Raw genomic sequence first — 24,783 nt, forward strand, 5'->3', positions numbered from 1 at the left:
AGGGGTCTTTTTAGGGTCAATAGAAGCCAAAACATTTTTTTTTAGAATTTTTGTCTGTCTGTCTGTCTGTCTGTCCATCTGTCTGTCTGTATGTTTGTACGCGCATCACGCAAAATCTACCGAACGGATCTGAACTAAATTCGGCACAGATATAGTTAGTAGGATTAAACTGGAAAGAACATATTGCCGCTCTCTCTTCCAGATGTAGACGTCTCATATACGTTTTTAAATTACTGCGTCACTCAGCTGACACACAAACTCTTCGTTTGGTCTATCTTTCCCTCTGCCAGTCCATTTTAAGCTACTGCATCCCCACATGGGGCGGTGCAGCCTCGACGCTCATGATCTCTCTCGAGCGTGCGCAACGCGCTGTCCTAAAGGTCATGTTTTTTAAACGGTTCAGATTTCCCACCGCAGAGCTATACAAATTGACCAAAGTGTTGACTGTCAGGCAATTATTCATTCTTCGCACTGTTTTACGTAAACATCCAGAAATTCCCGCCTCACTTAATCCGAATAAAAGGTCCACTAAATACATTTGTCCCACAGTCATACATAATACATCTTTCGCCTCAAGACATTACTGGGTTATTAGCTCCACAATTTATAATAATGTTAACAAAAATATTACGAACATCTTCTCGTTAAACAAATATATGCTTAAGAATAAAGTCGAACAATGGCTCCTTAGCCAAAATTATAATAAGAGCGAAAAACTGCTAAATACTTAAATAAAAGTTGTTAAATATAGGTACATATGTCATTTTCCTATTTATCTTTCTAAAGTTTCATTATATATGGCGCACACACAGCCTCACATCTTCCACACACACACTTACACACAGATACACACCACACTCACTCACCTTTTCATTAATTTAAGTTCCTAACCATTTTTATTTTAAGTAATAAATATCAGTTAGGCCTACTGTTAATACCTTTGTTATTCTTTTTGGTTTGTATAATTACGCGTATGCAAATTAATCACACCAGACTCACTACTCCCTAAAATACAGGTTCGTTCCTAGCTTAGGGAGCAGAGAATTAAAATTCCTATGCATACAAAATTTTTTGTCTATTATTGTCTTGCTGTGAATTGAATTTGAATTGGAATAAATAAATTTATTATTATTATTTTAAAAGATAGCGTAAAGAGCGCTACGGTGGGCACCATGCTACGTTCATACTATCGCTGTAAAGAACAAGATTTACTGTCTATCTACAAGTTATTCAAACATTGTTACTGTCAAATCTAAGAACTAAAATACATACATATCTACATCGTGTAGAACCACAAAAAAGTAGCTGATATAGTGACACTACGGCAAAAGCCGTTTAGTTCGCCTAGAACATTCTTTGAGACATCAAGTCAGTGTCGCGCCGCTCGGCGCCTGTGTTGGTTGTGTACACGTGGAACCGCGCGCAAAAATTTGTGGCAGAAAACGTAAGTATTTGACTCATCCTCATAAGATTCATATGTATGTTGTTAAAAGATATAGTATCGATACTAATGCCATAACACAAATCTCGAACTTACTTTGGGGCTAGCTCAATTTGTGTGATTTGCTCAAGTTCACTTTTTGTCATCCATATCCATACATATAATAAAACTGTAACTGAACTTTGTCCGTACATTGAAGATATTTAAGAAAAAAATTTATAAGGGGTCTTTTTAGGGTCAATAGAAGCCAAAACAATTTTTTTAGAATTTTTGTCTGTCTGTCTGTCTGTCTGTCCGTCTGTCTGTCTGTATGTTTGTACGCGCATCACGCAAAATCTACCGAACGGATCTGAACGAAATTCGGCACAGATATAGTTAGTAACCTGGATTAGAATATAGGCTACTTTTTATCCTGAAATTCTATACCAAGGGGATGAAATAGGGGGTGCAAGTTTGTTTGGAACTTCGTCATTTTTGAATCGATATAAAAATCTATAAATAATTAATTATCATATTTATTATGATTGAAAAAATAGCATTTTATTGATTAAATTAATTATGCTTTGTTTATTTATTTAGTTCCCGTGGTTTAGATATTTATTTTTTGCCCACCCGATACGAGATGGCGCCTCATGAGAATTTAAGACATAACACAATTGTAGCCGCTGGCAAAATTTTTAATCCATACATCCAAACATATAATAAAACTGTAACTGAACATTGTCTGTACATTGAAGACATTTAAGAAAAAATATTGTAAGGGGTCTTTTTAGGGTCAATAGAAGCCAAAACATTTTTTTTTTAATTATTGTCTGTCTGTCTGTCTGTCTGTCCGTCTGTCTGTCTGTATGTTTGTACGCGCATCACGCAAAATCTACCGAACGGATCTGAACGAAATTCGGCACAGATATAGTTAGTAACCTGGATTAGAATATAGGCTACTTTTTATCCTGAAATTCTATACCAAGGGGATGAAATAGGGGGTGCAAGTTTGTTTGGAACTTCGTCATTTTTGAATCGATATAAAAATCTATAAATAATTAATTATCATATTTATTATGATTGAAAAAATAGCATTTTATTGATTAAATTAATTATGCTTTGTTTATTTCTTTAGTTCCCGTGGTTTAGATATTTATTTTTTGCGCACCCGATACGAGATGGCGCCTCATGAGAATTTAAGAAATAACACAATTGTAGCCGCTGGCAAAATTTTTAATCCATACATATAATAAAACTGTAACTGAACATTGTCTGTACATTGAAGATATTTAAGAAAAAATATTGTAAGGGGTCTTTTTAGGGTCAATAGAAGCCAAAACATTTTTTTTTTAAATTTTTGTCTGTCTGTCTGTCTGTCTGTCTGTCCGTCTGTCTGTCTGTATGTTTGTACGCGCATCACGCAAAATCTACCGAACGGATCTGAACGAAATTCGGCACAGATAAAGTTAGTAACCTGGATTAGAATATAGGCTACTTTTTATCCTGAAATTCTATACCAAGGGGATGAAATAGGGGGTGCAAGTTTGTTTGGAACTTCGTCATTTTTGAATCGATATAAAAATCTATAAATAATTAATTATCATATTTATTATGATTGAAAAAATAGCATTTTATTGATTAAATTAATTATGCTTTGTTTATTTATTTAGTTCCCGTGGTTTAGATATTTATTTTTTGCCCACCCGATACGAGATGGCGCCTCATGAGAATTTAAGTAATAACACAATTGTAGCCGCTGGCAAAATTTTTAATTAATTATATAATTAAAACTTCTTTATTCATTGACTAGCTGTGCCCGCGACTTCGTCCGCGTGGAATTGTTATTTTGAGCATCATTGAAGCCCACAAAGATGAATAATTTTCCCCGTTTTTTTTCACATAGTCCATTTTTTGTTTTCTCGTTAAAGTTGCAGCGTGATGTTATATAGCCTAAAGCCTTCCTCGATAAATGGTATATTCAACGCAAAAATAATTTTTCATTTCGAATCAGTAGTTCCTAAGATTAGCGCGTTCAAACAAACAAACTCTTCAGCTTTATAATGTTAGTATAGATTATGCAAAAAAATTGATGAACCTACGTGAGTGCTTGTTTGAGGATGCTATTCAATCACGCAAATTCTATTGGATGGATTTTGATGAAACTTACGTACACGGGAAGAATAATGCCTGGAATAGAACATAGTTTATTTTTCTTACAAAAGCAAAGCTCGGAAGCGCAGCTGTTAAAAAACGAATAAATTCTAAAGACAAAAAAAGGAAATTATAATAATGGAAAGTTAAAGTACCTATCTCTTTATTTACAACATTTGCTGTCTTGCCCATTGGAGACATCACAAATTAACTGTCACAGCTGGTGACCCGCGAGCAAGCGACGTAGAGCTGTCCGTGTGAGAAGCAAATCGTCCTGAGGTCGACTCCGGCTGCTCCAAGTGTTTGACCTTGCGATTTGTTAATTGTCATCGCGAAACATATAGCCATTGGAAACTGTACACGCTTAATTTGAAATGGAAAATTGTTGGGAATGAGCGGAATGCGCGGTATAAAAACAATTTCACCCGCTGCACAACCAGTAAGAATTTTAGCTTCTATTATAATGTTATGAAGCGACACCACTTTAAGGCAGTCCCATTACAAAATGGAATGTCTACTTTTAGAGCAATTGTATGCGCGGGCAGTCCAGATGCCGAAAGTGAATTAAGGAACTATACCGAATAAGTACCGATGCTGCAAGCATCGGTACTATCTAATTTTGCCAGCGGCTACAATCACGTTATTTCTTAAATTCTCGTGGCGCCATCTCGTATCGGATGGTCAAAAAATAAATATCTAAACCACGGGAACTAAATCAATGGTGAAATGGTAAGTACTGGCGTTACTACATGTGTGTTATTCCTGCTAATCTTGAGGAGCATGGCAACCGTCGCCGATGCGGGGCGCGTCAAACCCAACCTACATAAAAAAAAATTCTTCTCAAAGATGTGGTGAAACAGTAAGTGCTGGCGAAACTAAATCAATGAATAAAAGAAGTTTTAATTATATAATTAATTAAAAATTTTGCCAGCGGCTACAATTGTGTTATTTCTTAAATTCTCATGAGGCGCCATCTCGTATTGGGTGGGCAAAAAATAAATATCTAAACCACGGGAACTAAATAAATAAACAAAGCATAATTAATTTAATCAATAAAATGCTATTTTTTCAATCATAATAAATATGATAATTAATTATAAATAGATTTTTATATCGATTCAAAAATGACAAAGTTCCAAACAAACTTGCACCCCCTATTTCATCCCCTTGGTATAGAATTTCAGGATAAAAAGTAGCCTATATTCTAATCCAGGTTACTATCTACATCTGTGCCGAATTTCGTTCAGATCCGTTCGGTAGATTTTGCGTGATGCGCGTACAAACATACAGACAGACAGACGGACAGACAGACAGACAGACAGACAGACAGACAAAAATTAAAAAAAAAATGTTTTGGCTTCTATTGACCCTAAAAAGACCCCTTACAATATTTTTTCTTAAATATCTTCAATGTACAGACAATGTTCAGTTACAGTTTTATTATATGTATGTATTTAGTTTCGCCAGCACTTACTGTTTCACCACATCTTTGAGAAGAATTTTTTTTTATGTAGGTAGGGTTTGACGCGCCCCGCATCGGCGACGGTTGCCATGCTTCTCAAGATTAGCAGGAATAACACACATGTAGTAACGCCAGTACTTACCATTCACCATTGATTTAGTTCCCGTGGTTTAGATATTTATTTTTTGACCATCCGATACGAGATGGCGCCACGAGAATTTAAGAAATAACGTGATTGTAGCCGCTGGCAAAATTAGATAGTACCGATGCTTGCAGCATCGGTACTTGTTCGGTATAGTTCCTTAATTCACTTTCGGCATCTGGACTGCCCGCGCATACAATTGCTCTAAAAGTAGACATTCCATTTTGTAATGGGACTGCCTTAAAGTGGTGTCGCTTCATAACATTATAGTAGAAGCTAAAATTCTTACTGGTTGTGCAGCGGGTGAAATTGTTTTTATACCGCGCATTCCGCTCATTCCCAACAATTTTCCATTTCAAATTAAGCGTGTACAGTTTCCAATGGCTATATGTTTCGCGATGACAATTAACAAATCGCAAGGTCAAACACTTGGAGCAGCCGGAGTCGACCTCAGGACGATTTGCTTCTCACACGGACAGCTCTACGTCGCTTGCTCGCGGGTCACCAGCTGTGACAGTTAATTTGTGATGTCTCCAATGGGCAAGACAGCAAATGTTGTAAACAAAGAGATAGGTACTTTAACTTTCCATTATTATAATTTCCTTTTTTTGTCTTTAGAATTTATTCGTTTTTTAACAGCTGCGCTTCCGAGCTTTGCTTTTGTAACAAAAATAAACTATGTTCTATTCCAGGCATTATTCTTCCCGTGTACGTAAGTTTCATCAAAATCCATCCAATAGAATTTGCGTGATTGAATAGCATCCTCAAACAAGCACTCACATAGGTACATCAATTTTTTTGCATAATCTATACTAACATTATAAAGCTGAAGAGTTTGTTTGTTTGAACGCGCTAATCTTAGGAACTACTGATTCGAAATGAAAAATTATTTTTGCGTTGAATATACCATTTATCGAGGAAGGCTTTAGGCTATATAACATCACGCTGCAACTTTAACGAGAAAACAAAAAATGGACTATGTGAAAAAAAACGGGGAAAATTATTCATCCTTGAGGGCTTCAATGATGCTCAAAATAACAATTCCACGCGGACGAAGTCGCGGGCACAGCTAGTAAACAATAATGGCAGAAAACCTATGCTCGTTTGTCACTCTTAACTGTAAGAACATCAAAAGGTCTTTAAATGATATGCGTGGCCTTTGTAAGTCAGCTGATGTGATAGCCCTACAGGAAACTTGGTTGCTACCAGATGAGCTACCGTTGCTAAGCACCGTGAGTGAAGATTTTAGCTACATAGGTGAGTCAGCGATAGACACACCATCGGGCCTTTTGAGGGGCAGGCCTCATGGAGGAGTAGTACTATTGTGGAGACGTAGTGTGTTTCATGACGTCAGTGTTATCAAGTGCGGCAACCCTCGAGTGTGTGCCATCAAAATTGCGTTAAAAGATAAAGCATTGTTAGTGTTCAGTGTTTACATGCCCACGGATGCAATGATTAACCTTACGGAGTTTACGGATGTACTAAGCGTGGTAAGTGCAATTATAGATTCTTGTAGTGTAGACTGTGCTTATATCCTAGGAGACATTAATGCGCATCCGGCGGAGTTATTATATGATGAGTTAACAAACTTTTGTCTTGATCGGAAATGGCGTTGTGTAGATATAGAAATATTAGGGTTACCTTCGCGGACACATACATTTATTAGTGAAGCGCATGGGCCAAAGCCAGGCCATTTGACCAAAAGGTGGCTCGATCATTGTATTACTACAGAATCAGCGGCTCGCTCTGTGCAGAGAGCTTATGTTAAATATGACATTTTTTGGTCGGATCACTATCCTTTAATTATGGAGTGTTGTTTGGATGTGACATTGCTAAAGAAATCAATTAGACAGATGCTGCCCGATAATATTTATTTACTAGCTGTGCCCGCGACTTCGTCCGCGTGGAATTGTTATTTTGAGCATCATTGAAGCCCTCAAGGATGAATAATTTTCCCCGTTTTTTTTCACATAGTCCATTTTTTGTTTTCTCGTTAAAGTTGCAGCGTGATGTTATATAGCCTAAAGCCTTCCTCGATAAATGGTATATTCAACGCAAAAATAATTTTTCATTTCGAATCAGTAGTTCCTAAGATTAGCGCGTTCAAACAAACAAACTCTTCAGCTTTATAATGTTAGTATAGATTATGCAAAAAAATTGATGTACCTATGTGAGTGCTTGTTTGAGGATGCTATTCAATCACGCAAATTCTATTGGATGGATTTTGATGAAACTTACGTACACGGGAAGAATAATGCCTGGAATAGAACATAGTTTATTTTTCTTACAAAAGCAAAGCTCGGAAGCGCAGCTGTTAAAAAACGAATAAATTCTAAAGACAAAAAAAGGAAATTATAATAATGGAAAGTTAAAGTACCTATCTCTTTGTTTACAACATTTGCTGTCTTGCCCATTGGAGACATCACAAATTAACTGTCACAGCTGGTGACCCGCGAGCAAGCGACGTAGAGCTGTCCGTGTGAGAAGCAAATCGTCCTGAGGTCGACTCCGGCTGCTCCAAGTGTTTGACCTTGCGATTCGTTAATTGTCATCGCGAAACATATAGCCATTGGAAAGTTGTTGGGAATGAGGGGAATGCGCGGTATAAAAACAATTTCACCAGCTGCACAACCAGTAAGAATTTTAGCTTCTATTATAATGTTATGAAGCGACACCACTTTAAGGCAGTCCCATTACAAAATGGAATGTCTACTTTTAGAGCAATTGTATGCGCGGGCAGTCCAGATGCCGAAAGTGAATTAGGGAACTCTACCGAATAAGTACCGATGCTGCAAGCATCGGTACTATCTAATTTTGCCAGCGGCTACAATCGCGTTATTTCTTAAATTCTCGTGGCGCCATCTCGTATCGGATGGTCAAAAAATAAATATCTAAACCACGGGAACTAAATCAATGGTGAAATGGTAAGTACTGGCGTTACTACATGTGTGTTATTCCTGCTAATCTTAAGGAGCATGGCAACCGTCGCCGATGCGGGGCGCGTCAAACCCTACCTACATAAAAAAAAAATTCTTCTCAAAGATGTGGTGAAACGGTAAGTGCTGGCGAAACTAAATCAATGAATAAAAGAAGTTTTAATTATATAGGGTAAACCAGTTAGTTATTGGCCACCGTCAGTCATTGGCCAACCTACACTATATATGCCTAAAATAAGAAACAGGACAGGTCCTGCACTCTGTTGTTTGTATAAAGAACTACTTTACTATTTAGCTCTCATTTTAGTTCCATTTTTTTCCACTTTTGACGTAACTGCCAATTTTAGGGATTTTTTTTGACAGTTGGTGCACCTACGCTGACCTGTACGTTTCATCGCAAAGTTTTTGTTAACGGAAGACATTTTTTTCAAAAATCGAATTTAATGTGATTTTGTTTATTTTACGAGATTGTTTTGTGTTATTTGTGTTATTTAAATGGTAAGTTTCAATATTTTAATATCGTACTTTGTTATATTCTAATAGAAGCTTTGATTTAAGGGGAGGCCAGTAACTGAATTAATATTTTATACATTATTTAGTTATTGGCCACAGCGGCCAATAACTAAATAAATCTATGATCATTGAATTTTAATAAAATAAGACCGTATTTTGAATGTTTATACAGTTTAGTATTCACTGGCAAGAAACCATTTATTTCTATCCATAAATTTCAGTTACTGGCATAGGTGGCTAGTAACTAAAAGCAAAGTGGCCAATAACCAAAGTAACCAAATTTTCTTTTTCAGGCATCATAAATACACACAAGATGGCATCTAAGCGACGACAGTACTCCCAAGATGATCTCAACAACGCCTTGAAATTTATAGAAAACAAAGAAGGGTCCATTCGCGAAGCAGCAAAGAAATTTAATATCCCAAGAAGTACCTTGCAATTCAAGACTGACAATCCTCACGTTAAGCCAAAATCAGGTCCTGATCCAGTTTTAATGGAAAGTGAAGAGAAAGAGTTATGTAAATTTATTACAGACTTAGCTAAACAGGGGTTTCCTTTGAAAAAGGACGATTTACTCCATTGTGTACAAGATTATTTAAAAAAAAATCCTAGACCAAATCCTTTCAAAAACAACAAGCCAGGGGACACTTGGTTCAAAGCTTTCATGAAACGTAACCCCAATATTACTTATCGTACATCTGAAGGCGTGACCAATGCCAGTTCTTGCTTTTCTGAACAAGATATCCGAAAATGGTTTTCCGAAATTCATCAATATTTTGTTGATCATGATCTTGTAGACGTGCTCAAAGATCCGACCCGCATTTTTAATGCTGACGAAACAGGATTTAATATTTGTCCAAAATCAGGAAAAGTTTTGGCTGAGAAAGGAAGTAAAAACGTGTACCATATAGAAAAGGCGCCAGCTAAAGAAAATATTACTGTAATGTTTACTTTCTCCGCATCAGGCCAGGTTTGTTTTCCCATGATTATATATCCATATAAAAGGATACCGGACAAAATCACATTAAGCGTACCATCTGGGTGGGGAATCGGCAGAAGTGACACGGGCTGGATGACCGCTGCAGTTTTCCATGACTATATTGCGAATTGCTTTTACACTGAACTATTGGACAAAAATATCCAAAGGCCAGTGATTTTGTTTGTCGATGGGCATAAAACTCATATAACCATGGAGGTATCAGAACTATGCAGAAGCCTACAAATTCATTTGATAGCACTTTACCCAAACGCCACGCGAATACTCCAACCAGCAGACGTAGCAGCGTTTAGACCCATCAAGGTTGGTTGGAAAAAGGCACTTCATGAGTGGTATGCAGAGAATAATCATCAGATATGTATGACTAAAGAAAAGTTTGCGCCATTATTAAAAAAGGTCGTTGCAACATGTACCAAACCAGAAACATTAATAAATGGTTTTCGGGTATGTGGCTTGCATCCTTTTGAGCCAAATAATGTCGATTACTCCAAATGCATTCCCAACGCAAGATCGTCGAAACCTGAACCTTCAACTTCAGCCTCACTGACAGCATCTCATCTTCAGTTATCATATGAAGAATTCTGCAATATAGTTGGAAATGCGAATATAAGTAAATGTAAAAGAATATTTGAAGAACATTTAGATATACAATATGTATCAGATGATTTCCTAATCATTTATAAACTATGGCATAAATTTAATGTACTTGCTTACCCCAAATACCCTGACGATGCTGTTGCCATGGAAGTTGATGAACGTTTTATGGATAATACTCGTAATTACGATGAAAATATCTACACGACCGAAGAAAGAGATGTTATTCTTGATGAACACACTGGTGAATTGAAACAAGCCAAAGATATAACTCAAGAAAAGTTGTTAGTGATGGCAGAAAATGCCGCTATCATAAAAGTACCAGTAGATAATAGCTATGATCAACAAACGGTTGAAGTGCAACCTGGTCCATCGCGAGAGTTTCACCCTGATAAGATTATTAATGTTATATCTAACTAGCTTTTGCCCGCGGCTTCGCCTGCGTTAATTTCGCTTCCATAAAAAGATTGCTTAGATAAAGAGCCTTGCATTGACATAAACTAATATTATGCAAAAAAAAATAGATGTACGATCGCGTTCATATCTGCAGTCATAGTTTTAAAATTCTTAGGGGTTAAAATAGCGTGCACTGTGGTTCCTCTAGATTCACACACACATGCATATTTAAAATGAATAATATTCCTTCAAATGAATACGGTCTTTAATATCAATGATTACTAAGTAAAACAGTTTATTATTCTATGACATATAACATAACAAAACAGAAAGAGACGGTAATCAACGATGGCCGAACTGGGCCCGATAATTGTCGATCGAGATATCGTCGTCTCTCATTATTTGCATTAGATTTGGCTATATAGGGAAGCCTGCGACTGCCAGACTTATGTCATTTCAATAAGGTTGAAAGTTTGTCTGCACACGACCCTAACATAGGTAGTGGTTCCTTTGAAAGTTATTGGGTAGCAATTTTATTACTTCGTGTGAGCAAGTGAGATCTAAGATATATTAGATAATCTCGCTTGCTCACACTCGCTTGTTCTAGTAACTAGCGTTACTTGGATTCCGAAGTTATTCAAGGATTTTTTTTGTCTATTTTAGTGTTACTGACAATGTTTAATGTTTCAAGGTGCCATTTGAACTAAGTAACTGACTAACTAACTAACTGATATCTAAGAATTACAATACCGTGTCTTCAAACACGGAAATCTACAAGAAATATTAAAGAAGAGGGAGCAAAATAAAACATTCAATAATTAAAATTAGTAAATTTTATTAAAACAGTTTACCTATAGTTTTATTTACATATTGATGATTATAAAAAGCTATACATATATAGTATATTACACTAATTGTATTATCCACTTATCTCCTGTTATTAAGGTTACAGCTTAATTATTCGTTTTCATAAAGAAAAGATATTGAAGCTGTCCTTAAAATACTATCCAAGTAATTAGTACTTTTAATATATAAAATAAATAAAATATCAATTGGCAGAACCTTTCACGCACTATATGGACTCGATGCACAGGGCAGTTGTCTTGCACAAATGATATTGTTGGCATATCATCAATCGGATAAATACACCGCACAGTTGGGAACATGGTTTCTTCCAGCACTTGCACATAATGAGCAGCTGTAGCGCGTCCTGCTACCCACACCTATTCCCCAGGTCCAGCAGCACTCATCCAGCCCCACATATTTACAGATATGTGTCCAGACTCCATATTTGGCACAATATTTTTTTCTTCATACCGAGTTGCATTTCTTCGCCATAAATGAGCCTACCGTGTTGTGCTGACATAAACGAACTTTTCGTCCGTAAATATCGCTTTTTTTTCAGTCAAAATCCAAATACTGCCGAGCAAATTCTAAACGTCTTTGCTTATTTATTTCGTAAAAATACGGCTTTCTTGCTGGCTGTCTGTGGTGTAGTCCCTCACGATGCAAACTCGACGAACAGTAACCACTGATGTGTCGAACTGTTCCGCAAATGTTCAGGTCGGTATGAAGCCATTATTTTCGTACTGTTCCACCATGGATCTCCGCTGTGTGGCGTGTCGCTGTGTTGATTAGCGGACGACGCGGTCGACTTTTTACCTACTACCCTCTTCTTAATGGCGCATTACCCAACGCTTCACCGCTTGTTGTTTATTGTCTTATTTGTTTGAATGTGTGAGTGATAGCAGCGGTGCAAGCTATAAAGTTTTGCGAACTATGACTGCAATTATGAACGCGACCGTACCTACGTGAGTGCGTGTTTGAGGATGCTATTCAATCACGCAAATTCTACTGGATGGATTTTGATGAAACTTACGTACCCGGGAAGAATAATGCCTGGAATAGAACTGGTTCAAAGCTTTCATGAAACGTAACCCCAATATTACTTATCGTACATCTGAAGGCGTGACCAATGCCAGTTCTTGCTTTTCTGAACAAGATATCCGAAAATGGTTTTCCGAAATTCATCAATATTTTGTTGATCATGATCTTGTAGACGTGCTCAAAGATCCGACCCGCATTTTTAATGCTGACGAAACAGGATTTAATATTTGTCCAAAATCAGGAAAAGTTTTGGCTGAGAAAGGAAGTAAAAACGTGTACCATATAGAAAAGGCGCCAGCTAAAGAAAATATTACTGTAATGTTTACTTTCTCCGCATCAGGCCAGGTTTGTTTTCCCATGATTATATATCCATATAAAAGGATACCGGACAAAATCACATTAAGCGTACCATCTGGGTGGGGAATCGGCAGAAGTGACACGGGCTGGATGACCGCTGCAGTTTTCCATGACTATATTGCGAATTGCTTTTACACTGAACTATTGGACAAAAATATCCAAAGGCCAGTGATTTTGTTTGTCGATGGGCATAAAACTCATATAACCATGGAGGTATCAGAACTATGCAGAAGCCTACAAATTCATTTGATAGCACTTTACCCAAACGCCACGCGAATACTCCAACCAGCAGACGTAGCAGCGTTTAGACCCATCAAGGTTGGTTGGAAAAAGGCACTTCATGAGTGGTATGCAGAGAATAATCATCAGATATGTATGACTAAAGAAAAGTTTGCGCCATTATTAAAAAAGGTCGTTGCAACATGTACCAAACCAGAAACATTAATAAATGGTTTTCGGGTATGTGGCTTGCATCCTTTTGAGCCAAATAATGTCGATTACTCCAAATGCATTCCCAACGCAAGATCGTCGAAACCTGAACCTTCAACTTCAGCCTCACTGACAGCATCTCATCTTCAGTTATCATATGAAGAATTCTGCAATATAGTTGGAAATGCGAATATAAGTAAATGTAAAAGAATATTTGAAGAACATTTAGATATACAATATGTATCAGATGATTTCCTAATCATTTATAAACTATGGCATAAATTTAATGTACTTGCTTACCCCAAATACCCTGACGATGCTGTTGCCATGGAAGTTGATGAACGTTTTATGGATAATACTCGTAATTACGATGAAAATATCTACACGACCGAAGAAAGAGATGTTATTCTTGATGAACACACTGGTGAATTGAAACAAGCCAAAGATATAACTCAAGAAAAGTTGTTAGTGATGGCAGAAAATGCCGCTATCATAAAAGTACCAGTAGATAATAGCTATGATCAACAAACGGTTGAAGTGCAACCTGGTCCATCGCGAGAGTTTCACCCTGATAAGATTATTAATGTTATATCTAACTAGCTTTTGCCCGCGGCTTCGCCTGCGTTAATTTCGCTTCCATAAAAAGATTGCTTAGATAAAGAGCCTTGCATTGACATAAACTAATATTATGCAAAAAAAAATAGATGTACGATCGCGTTCATATCTGCAGTCATAGTTTTAAAATTCTTAGGGGTTAAAATAGCGTGCACTGTGGTTCCTCTAGATTCACACACACATGCATATTTAAAATGAATAATATTCCTTCAAATGAATACGGTCTTTAATATCAATGATTACTAAGTAAAACAGTTTATTATTCTATGACATATAACATAACAAAACAGAAAGAGACGGTAATCAACGATGGCCGAACTGGGCCCGATAATTGTCGATCGAGATATCGTCGTCTCTCATTATTTGCATTAGATTTGGCTATATAGGGAAGCCTGCGACTGCCAGACTTATGTCATTTCAATAAGGTTGAAAGTTTGTCTGCACACGACCCTAACATAGGTAGTGGTTCCTTTGAAAGTTATTGGGTAGCAATTTTATTACTTCGTGTGAGCAAGTGAGATCTAAGATATATTAGATAATCTCGCTTGCTCACACTCGCTTGTTCTAGTAACTAGCGTTACTTGGATTCCGAAGTTATTCAAGGATTTTTTTTGTCTATTTTAGTGTTACTGACAATGTTTAATGTTTCAAGGTGCCATTTGAACTAAGTAACTGACTAACTAACTAACTGATATCTAAGAATTACAATACCGTGTCTTCAAACACGGAAATCTACAAGAAATATTAAAGAAGAGGGAGCAAAATAAAACATTCAATAATTAAAATTAGTAAATTTTATTAAAACAGTTTACCTATAGTTTTATTTACATATTGATGATTATAAAAAGCTATACATATATAGTATATTACACTAATTGTATTATCCACTTATCTCCTGTTATTAAGGTTACAGCTTAATTATTCGTTTTCATAAAGAAAAGATATTGAAGCTGTCCTTAAAATACTATCCAAGTAATTAGTACTTTTAATATATAAAATAAATAAAATATCAATTGGCAGAACCTTTCACGCACTATATGGACTCGATGCACAGGGCAGTTGTCTTGCACAAATGATATTGTTGGCATATCATCAATCGGATAAATACACCGCACAGTTGGGAACATGGTTTCTTCCAGCACTTGCACATAATGAGCAGCTGTAGCGCGTCCTGCTACCCACACCTATTCCCCAGGTCCAGCAGCACTCATCCAGCCCCACATATTTACAGATATGTGTCCAGACTCCATATTTGGCACAATATTTTTTTCTTCATACCGAGTTGCATTTCTTCGCCATAAATGAGCCTACCGTGTTGTGCTGACATAAACGAACTTTTCGTCCGTAAATATCGCTTTTTTTTCAGTCAAAATCCAAATACTGCCGAGCAAATTCTAAACGTCTTTGCTTATTTATTTCGTAAAAATACGGCTTTCTTGCTGGCTGTCTGTGGTGTAGTCCCTCACGATGCAAACTCGACGAACAGTAACCACTGATGTGTCGAACTGTTCCGCAAATGTTCAGGTCGGTATGAAGCCATTATTTTCGTACTGTTCCACCATGGATCTCCGCTGTGTGGCGTGTCGCTGTGTTGATTAGCGGACGACGCGGTCGACTTTTTACCTACTACCCTCTTCTTAATGGCGCATTACCCAACGCTTCACCGCTTGTTGTTTATTGTCTTATTTGTTTGAATGTGTGAGTGATAGCAGCGGTGCAAGCTATAAAGTTTTGCGAACTATGACTGCAATTATGAACGCGACCGTACCTACGTGAGTGCGTGTTTGAGGATGCTATTCAATCACGCAAATTCTACTGGATGGATTTTGATGAAACTTACGTACCCGGGAAGAATAATGCCTGGAATAGAACTGGTTCAAAGCTTTCATGAAACGTAACCCCAATATTACTTATCGTACATCTGAAGGCGTGACCAATGCCAGTTCTTGCTTTTCTGAACAAGATATCCGAAAATGGTTTTCCGAAATTCATCAATATTTTGTTGATCATGATCTTGTAGACGTGCTCAAAGATCCGACCCGCATTTTTAATGCTGACGAAACAGGATTTAATATTTGTCCAAAATCAGGAAAAGTTTTGGCTGAGAAAGGAAGTAAAAACGTGTACCATATAGAAAAGGCGCCAGCTAAAGAAAATATTACTGTAATGTTTACTTTCTCCGCATCAGGCCAGGTTTGTTTTCCCATGATTATATATCCATATAAAAGGATACCGGACAAAATCACATTAAGCGTACCATCTGGGTGGGGAATCGGCAGAAGTGACACGGGCTGGATGACCGCTGCAGTTTTCCATGACTATATTGCGAATTGCTTTTACACTGAACTATTGGACAAAAATATCCAAAGGCCAGTGATTTTGTTTGTCGATGGGCATAAAACTCATATAACCATGGAGGTATCAGAACTATGCAGAAGCCTACAAATTCATTTGATAGCACTTTACCCAAACGCCACGCGAATACTCCAACCAGCAGACGTAGCAGCGTTTAGACCCATCAAGGTTGGTTGGAAAAAGGCACTTCATGAGTGGTATGCAGAGAATAATCATCAGATATGTATGACTAAAGAAAAGTTTGCGCCATTATTAAAAAAGGTCGTTGCAACATGTACCAAACCAGAAACATTAATAAATGGTTTTCGGGTATGTGGCTTGCATCCTTTTGAGCCAAATAATGTCGATTACTCCAAATGCATTCCCAACGCAAGATCGTCGAAACCTGAACCTTCAACTTCAGCCTCACTGACAGCATCTCATCTTCAGTTATCATATGAAGAATTCTGCAATATAGTTGGAAATGCGAATATAAGTAAATGTAAAAGAATATTTGAAGAACATTTAGATATACAATATGTATCAGATGATTTCCTAATCATTTATAAACTATGGCATAAATTTAATGTACTTGCTTACCCCAAATACCCTGACGATGCTGTTGCCATGGAAGTTGATGAACGTTTTATGGATAATACTCGTAATTACGATGAAAATATCTACACGACCGAAGAAAGAGATGTTATTCTTGATGAACACACTGGTGAATTGAAACAAGCCAAAGATATAACTCAAGAAAAGTTGTTAGTGATGGCAGAAAATGCCGCTATCATAAAAGTACCAGTAGATAATAGCTATGATCAACAAACGGTTGAAGTGCAACCTGGTCCATCGCGAGAGTTTCACCCTGATAAGATTATTAATGTTATATCTAACTAGCTTTTGCCCGCGGCTTCGCCTGCGTTAATTTCGCTTCCATAAAAAGATTGCTTAGATAAAGAGCCTTGCATTGACATAAACTAATATTATGCAAAAAAAAATAGATGTACGATCGCGTTCATATCTGCAGTCATAGTTTTAAAATTCTTAGGGGTTAAAATAGCGTGCACTGTGGTTCCTCTAGATTCACACACACATGCATATTTAAAATGAATAATATTCCTTCAAATGAATACGGTCTTTAATATCAATGATTACTAAGTAAAACAGTTTATTATTCTATGACATATAACATAACAAAACAGAAAGAGACGGTAATCAACGATGGCCGAACTGGGCCCGATAATTGTCGATCGAGATATCGTCGTCTCTCATTATTTGCATTAGATTTGGCTATATAGGGAAGCCTGCGACTGCCAGACTTATGTCATTTCAATAAGGTTGAAAGTTTGTCTGCACACGACCCTAACATAGGTAGTGGTTCCTTTGAAAGTTATTGGGTAGCAATTTTATTACTTCGTGTGAGCAAGTGAGATCTAAGATATATTAGATAATCTCGCTTGCTCACACTCGCTTGTTCTAGTAACTAGCGTTACTTGGATTCCGAAGTTATTCAAGGATTTTTTTTGTCTATTTTAGTGTTACTGACAATGTTTAATGTTTCAAGGTGCCATTTGAACTAAGTAACTGACTAACTAACTAACTGATATCTAAGAATTACAATACCGTGTCTTCAAACACGGAAATCTACAAGAAATATTAAAGAAGAGGGAGCAAAATAAAACATTCAATAATTAAAATTAGTAAATTTTATTAAAACAGTTTACCTATAGTTTTATTTACATATTGATGATTATAAAAAGCTATACATATATAGTATATTACACTAATTGTATTATCCACTTATCTCCTGTTATTAAGGTTACAGCTTAATTATTCGTTTTCATAAAGAAAAGATATTGAAGCTGTCCTTAAAATACTATCCAAGTAATTAGTACTTTTAATATATAAAATAAATAAAATATCAATTGGCAGAACCTTTCACGCACTATATGGACTCGATGCACAGGGCAGTTGTCTTGCACAAATGATATTGTTGGCATATCATCAATCGGATAAATACACCGCACAGTTGGGAACATGGTTTCTTCCAGCACTTGCACATAATGAGCAGCTGTAGCGCGTCCTGCTACCCACACCTATTCCCCAGGTCCAGCAGCACTCATCCAGCCCCACATATTTACAGATATGTGTCCAGACTCCATATTTGGCACAATATTTTTTTCTTCATACCGAGTTGCATTTCTTCGCCATAAATGAGCCTACCGTGTTGTGCTGACATAAACGAACTTTTCGTCCGTAAATATCGCTTTTTTTTCAGTCAAAATCCAAATACTGCCGAGCAAATTCTAAACGTCTTTGCTTATTTATTTCGTAAAAATACGGCTTTCTTGCTGGCTGTCTGTGGTGTAGTCCCTCACGATGCAAACTCGACGAACAGTAACCACTGATGTGTCGAACTGTTCCGCAAATGTTCAGGTCGGTATGAAGCCATTATTTTCGTACTGTTCCACCATGGATCTCCGCTGTGTGGCGTGTCGCTGTGTTGATTAGCGGACGACGCGGTCGACTTTTTACCTACTACCCTCTTCTTAATGGCGCATTACCCAACGCTTCACCGCTTGTTGTTTATTGTCTTATTTGTTTGAATGTGTGAGTGATAGCAGCGGTGCAAGCTATAAAGTTTTGCGAACTATGACTGCAATTATGAACGCGACCGTACCTACGTGAGTGCGTGTTTGAGGATGCTATTCAATCACGCAAATTCTACTGGATGGATTTTGATGAAACTTACGTACCCGGGAAGAATAATGCCTGGAATAGAACTGGTTCAAAGCTTTCATGAAACGTAACCCCAATATTACTTATCGTACATCTGAAGGCGTGACCAATGCCAGTTCTTGCTTTTCTGAACAAGATATCCGAAAATGGTTTTCCGAAATTCATCAATATTTTGTTGATCATGATCTTGTAGACGTGCTCAAAGATCCGACCCGCATTTTTAATGCTGACGAAACAGGATTTAATATTTGTCCAAAATCAGGAAAAGTTTTGGCTGAGAAAGGAAGTAAAAACGTGTACCATATAGAAAAGGCGCCAGCTAAAGAAAATATTACTGTAATGTTTACTTTCTCCGCATCAGGCCAGGTTTGTTTTCCCATGATTATATATCCATATAAAAGGATACCGGACAAAATCACATTAAGCGTACCATCTGGGTGGGGAATCGGCAGAAGTGACACGGGCTGGATGACCGCTGCAGTTTTCCATGACTATATTGCGAATTGCTTTTACACTGAACTATTGGACAAAAATATCCAAAGGCCAGTGATTTTGTTTGTCGATGGGCATAAAACTCATATAACCATGGAGGTATCAGAACTATGCAGAAGCCTACAAATTCATTTGATAGCACTTTACCCAAACGCCACGCGAATACTCCAACCAGCAGACGTAGCAGCGTTTAGACCCATCAAGGTTGGTTGGAAAAAGGCACTTCATGAGTGGTATGCAGAGAATAATCATCAGATATGTATGACTAAAGAAAAGTTTGCGCCATTATTAAAAAAGGTCGTTGCAACATGTACCAAACCAGAAACATTAATAAATGGTTTTCGGGTATGTGGCTTGCATCCTTTTGAGCCAAATAATGTCGATTACTCCAAATGCATTCCCAACGCAAGATCGTCGAAACCTGAACCTTCAACTTCAGCCTCACTGACAGCATCTCATCTTCAGTTATCATATGAAGAATTCTGCAATATAGTTGGAAATGCGAATATAAGTAAATGTAAAAGAATATTTGAAGAACATTTAGATATACAATATGTATCAGATGATTTCCTAATCATTTATAAACTATGGCATAAATTTAATGTACTTGCTTACCCCAAATACCCTGACGATGCTGTTGCCATGGAAGTTGATGAACGTTTTATGGATAATACTCGTAATTACGATGAAAATATCTACACGACCGAAGAAAGAGATGTTATTCTTGATGAACACACTGGTGAATTGAAACAAGCCAAAGATATAACTCAAGAAAAGTTGTTAGTGATGGCAGAAAATGCCGCTATCATAAAAGTACCAGTAGATAATAGCTATGATCAACAAACGGTTGAAGTGCAACCTGGTCCATCGCGAGAGTTTCACCCTGATAAGATTATTAATGTTATATCTAACTAGCTTTTGCCCGCGGCTTCGCCTGCGTTAATTTCGCTTCCATAAAAAGATTGCTTAGATAAAGAGCCTTGCATTGACATAAACTAATATTATGCAAAAAAAAATAGATGTACGATCGCGTTCATATCTGCAGTCATAGTTTTAAAATTCTTAGGGGTTAAAATAGCGTGCACTGTGGTTCCTCTAGATTCACACACACATGCATATTTAAAATGAATAATATTCCTTCAAATGAATACGGTCTTTAATATCAATGATTACTAAGTAAAACAGTTTATTATTCTATGACATATAACATAACAAAACAGAAAGAGACGGTAATCAACGATGGCCGAACTGGGCCCGATAATTGTCGATCGAGATATCGTCGTCTCTCATTATTTGCATTAGATTTGGCTATATAGGGAAGCCTGCGACTGCCAGACTTATGTCATTTCAATAAGGTTGAAAGTTTGTCTGCACACGACCCTAACATAGGTAGTGGTTCCTTTGAAAGTTATTGGGTAGCAATTTTATTACTTCGTGTGAGCAAGTGAGATCTAAGATATATTAGATAATCTCGCTTGCTCACACTCGCTTGTTCTAGTAACTAGCGTTACTTGGATTCCGAAGTTATTCAAGGATTTTTTTTGTCTATTTTAGTGTTACTGACAATGTTTAATGTTTCAAGGTGCCATTTGAACTAAGTAACTGACTAACTAACTAACTGATATCTAAGAATTACAATACCGTGTCTTCAAACACGGAAATCTACAAGAAATATTAAAGAAGAGGGAGCAAAATAAAACATTCAATAATTAAAATTAGTAAATTTTATTAAAACAGTTTACCTATAGTTTTATTTACATATTGATGATTATAAAAAGCTATACATATATAGTATATTACACTAATTGTATTATCCACTTATCTCCTGTTATTAAGGTTACAGCTTAATTATTCGTTTTCATAAAGAAAAGATATTGAAGCTGTCCTTAAAATACTATCCAAGTAATTAGTACTTTTAATATATAAAATAAATAAAATATCAATTGGCAGAACCTTTCACGCACTATATGGACTCGATGCACAGGGCAGTTGTCTTGCACAAATGATATTGTTGGCATATCATCAATCGGATAAATACACCGCACAGTTGGGAACATGGTTTCTTCCAGCACTTGCACATAATGAGCAGCTGTAGCGCGTCCTGCTACCCACACCTATTCCCCAGGTCCAGCAGCACTCATCCAGCCCCACATATTTACAGATATGTGTCCAGACTCCATATTTGGCACAATATTTTTTTCTTCATACCGAGTTGCATTTCTTCGCCATAAATGAGCCTACCGTGTTGTGCTGACATAAACGAACTTTTCGTCCGTAAATATCGCTTTTTTTTCAGTCAAAATCCAAATACTGCCGAGCAAATTCTAAACGTCTTTGCTTATTTATTTCGTAAAAATACGGCTTTCTTGCTGGCTGTCTGTGGTGTAGTCCCTCACGATGCAAACTCGACGAACAGTAACCACTGATGTGTCGAACTGTTCCGCAAATGTTCAGGTCGGTATGAAGCCATTATTTTCGTACTGTTCCACCATGGATCTCCGCTGTGTGGCGTGTCGCTGTGTTGATTAGCGGACGACGCGGTCGACTTTTTACCTACTACCCTCTTCTTAATGGCGCATTACCCAACGCTTCACCGCTTGTTGTTTATTGTCTTATTTGTTTGAATGTGTGAGTGATAGCAGCGGTGCAAGCTATAAAGTTTTGCGAACTATGACTGCAATTATGAACGCGACCGTACCTACGTGAGTGCGTGTTTGAGGATGCTATTCAATCACGCAAATTCTACTGGATGGATTTTGATGAAACTTACGTACCCGGGAAGAATAATGCCTGGAATAGAACTGGTTCAAAGCTTTCATGAAACGTAACCCCAATATTACTTATCGTACATCTGAAGGCGTGACCAATGCCAGTTCTTGCTTTTCTGAACAAGATATCCGAAAATGGTTTTCCGAAATTCATCAATATTTTGTTGATCATGATCTTGTAGACGTGCTCAAAGATCCGACCCGCATTTTTAATGCTGACGAAACAGGATTTAATATTTGTCCAAAATCAGGAAAAGTTTTGGCTGAGAAAGGAAGTAAAAACGTGTACCATATAGAAAAGGCGCCAGCTAAAGAAAATATTACTGTAATGTTTACTTTCTCCGCATCAGGCCAGGTTTGTTTTCCCATGATTATATATCCATATAAAAGGATACCGGACAAAATCACATTAAGCGTACCATCTGGGTGGGGAATCGGCAGAAGTGACACGGGCTGGATGACCGCTGCAGTTTTCCATGACTATATTGCGAATTGCTTTTACACTGAACTATTGGACAAAAATATCCAAAGGCCAGTGATTTTGTTTGTCGATGGGCATAAAACTCATATAACCATGGAGGTATCAGAACTATGCAGAAGCCTACAAATTCATTTGATAGCACTTTACCCAAACGCCACGCGAATACTCCAACCAGCAGACGTAGCAGCGTTTAGACCCATCAAGGTTGGTTGGAAAAAGGCACTTCATGAGTGGTATGCAGAGAATAATCATCAGATATGTATGACTAAAGAAAAGTTTGCGCCATTATTAAAAAAGGTCGTTGCAACATGTACCAAACCAGAAACATTAATAAATGGTTTTCGGGTATGTGGCTTGCATCCTTTTGAGCCAAATAATGTCGATTACTCCAAATGCATTCCCAACGCAAGATCGTCGAAACCTGAACCTTCAACTTCAGCCTCACTGACAGCATCTCATCTTCAGTTATCATATGAAGAATTCTGCAATATAGTTGGAAATGCGAATATAAGTAAATGTAAAAGAATATTTGAAGAACATTTAGATATACAATATGTATCAGATGATTTCCTAATCATTTATAAACTATGGCATAAATTTAATGTACTTGCTTACCCCAAATACCCTGACGATGCTGTTGCCATGGAAGTTGATGAACGTTTTATGGATAATACTCGTAATTACGATGAAAATATCTACACGACCGAAGAAAGAGATGTTATTCTTGATGAACACACTGGTGAATTGAAACAAGCCAAAGATATAACTCAAGAAAAGTTGTTAGTGATGGCAGAAAATGCCGCTATCATAAAAGTACCAGTAGATAATAGCTATGATCAACAAACGGTTGAAGTGCAACCTGGTCCATCGCGAGAGTTTCACCCTGATAAGATTATTAATGTTATATCTAACTAGCTTTTGCCCGCGGCTTCGCCTGCGTTAATTTCGCTTCCATAAAAAGATTGCTTAGATAAAGAGCCTTGCATTGACATAAACTAATATTATGCAAAAAAAAATAGATGTACGATCGCGTTCATATCTGCAGTCATAGTTTTAAAATTCTTAGGGGTTAAAATAGCGTGCACTGTGGTTCCTCTAGATTCACACACACATGCATATTTAAAATGAATAATATTCCTTCAAATGAATACGGTCTTTAATATCAATGATTACTAAGTAAAACAGTTTATTATTCTATGACATATAACATAACAAAACAGAAAGAGACGGTAATCAACGATGGCCGAACTGGGCCCGATAATTGTCGATCGAGATATCGTCGTCTCTCATTATTTGCATTAGATTTGGCTATATAGGGAAGCCTGCGACTGCCAGACTTATGTCATTTCAATAAGGTTGAAAGTTTGTCTGCACACGACCCTAACATAGGTAGTGGTTCCTTTGAAAGTTATTGGGTAGCAATTTTATTACTTCGTGTGAGCAAGTGAGATCTAAGATATATTAGATAATCTCGCTTGCTCACACTCGCTTGTTCTAGTAACTAGCGTTACTTGGATTCCGAAGTTATTCAAGGATTTTTTTTGTCTATTTTAGTGTTACTGACAATGTTTAATGTTTCAAGGTGCCATTTGAACTAAGTAACTGACTAACTAACTAACTGATATCTAAGAATTACAATACCGTGTCTTCAAACACGGAAATCTACAAGAAATATTAAAGAAGAGGGAGCAAAATAAAACATTCAATAATTAAAATTAGTAAATTTTATTAAAACAGTTTACCTATAGTTTTATTTACATATTGATGATTATAAAAAGCTATACATATATAGTATATTACACTAATTGTATTATCCACTTATCTCCTGTTATTAAGGTTACAGCTTAATTATTCGTTTTCATAAAGAAAAGATATTGAAGCTGTCCTTAAAATACTATCCAAGTAATTAGTACTTTTAATATATAAAATAAATAAAATATCAATTGGCAGAACCTTTCACGCACTATATGGACTCGATGCACAGGGCAGTTGTCTTGCACAAATGATATTGTTGGCATATCATCAATCGGATAAATACACCGCACAGTTGGGAACATGGTTTCT

The 24,783-nt window shown here is 37.0% G+C and overlaps 1 pseudogene; it reads left to right on the plus strand.

Moving 5' to 3' along the window:
- LOC106138883 (uncharacterized) overlaps positions 1-24,783 on the plus strand; it is a 65,955-nt pseudogene that overhangs the window by 1,253 nt on the left and 39,919 nt on the right.

This window comes from Amyelois transitella, chromosome W, assembly GCF_032362555.1.
Source record: "Amyelois transitella isolate CPQ chromosome W, ilAmyTran1.1, whole genome shotgun sequence".
NCBI lineage: Eukaryota > Metazoa > Arthropoda > Insecta > Lepidoptera > Pyralidae > Amyelois > Amyelois transitella.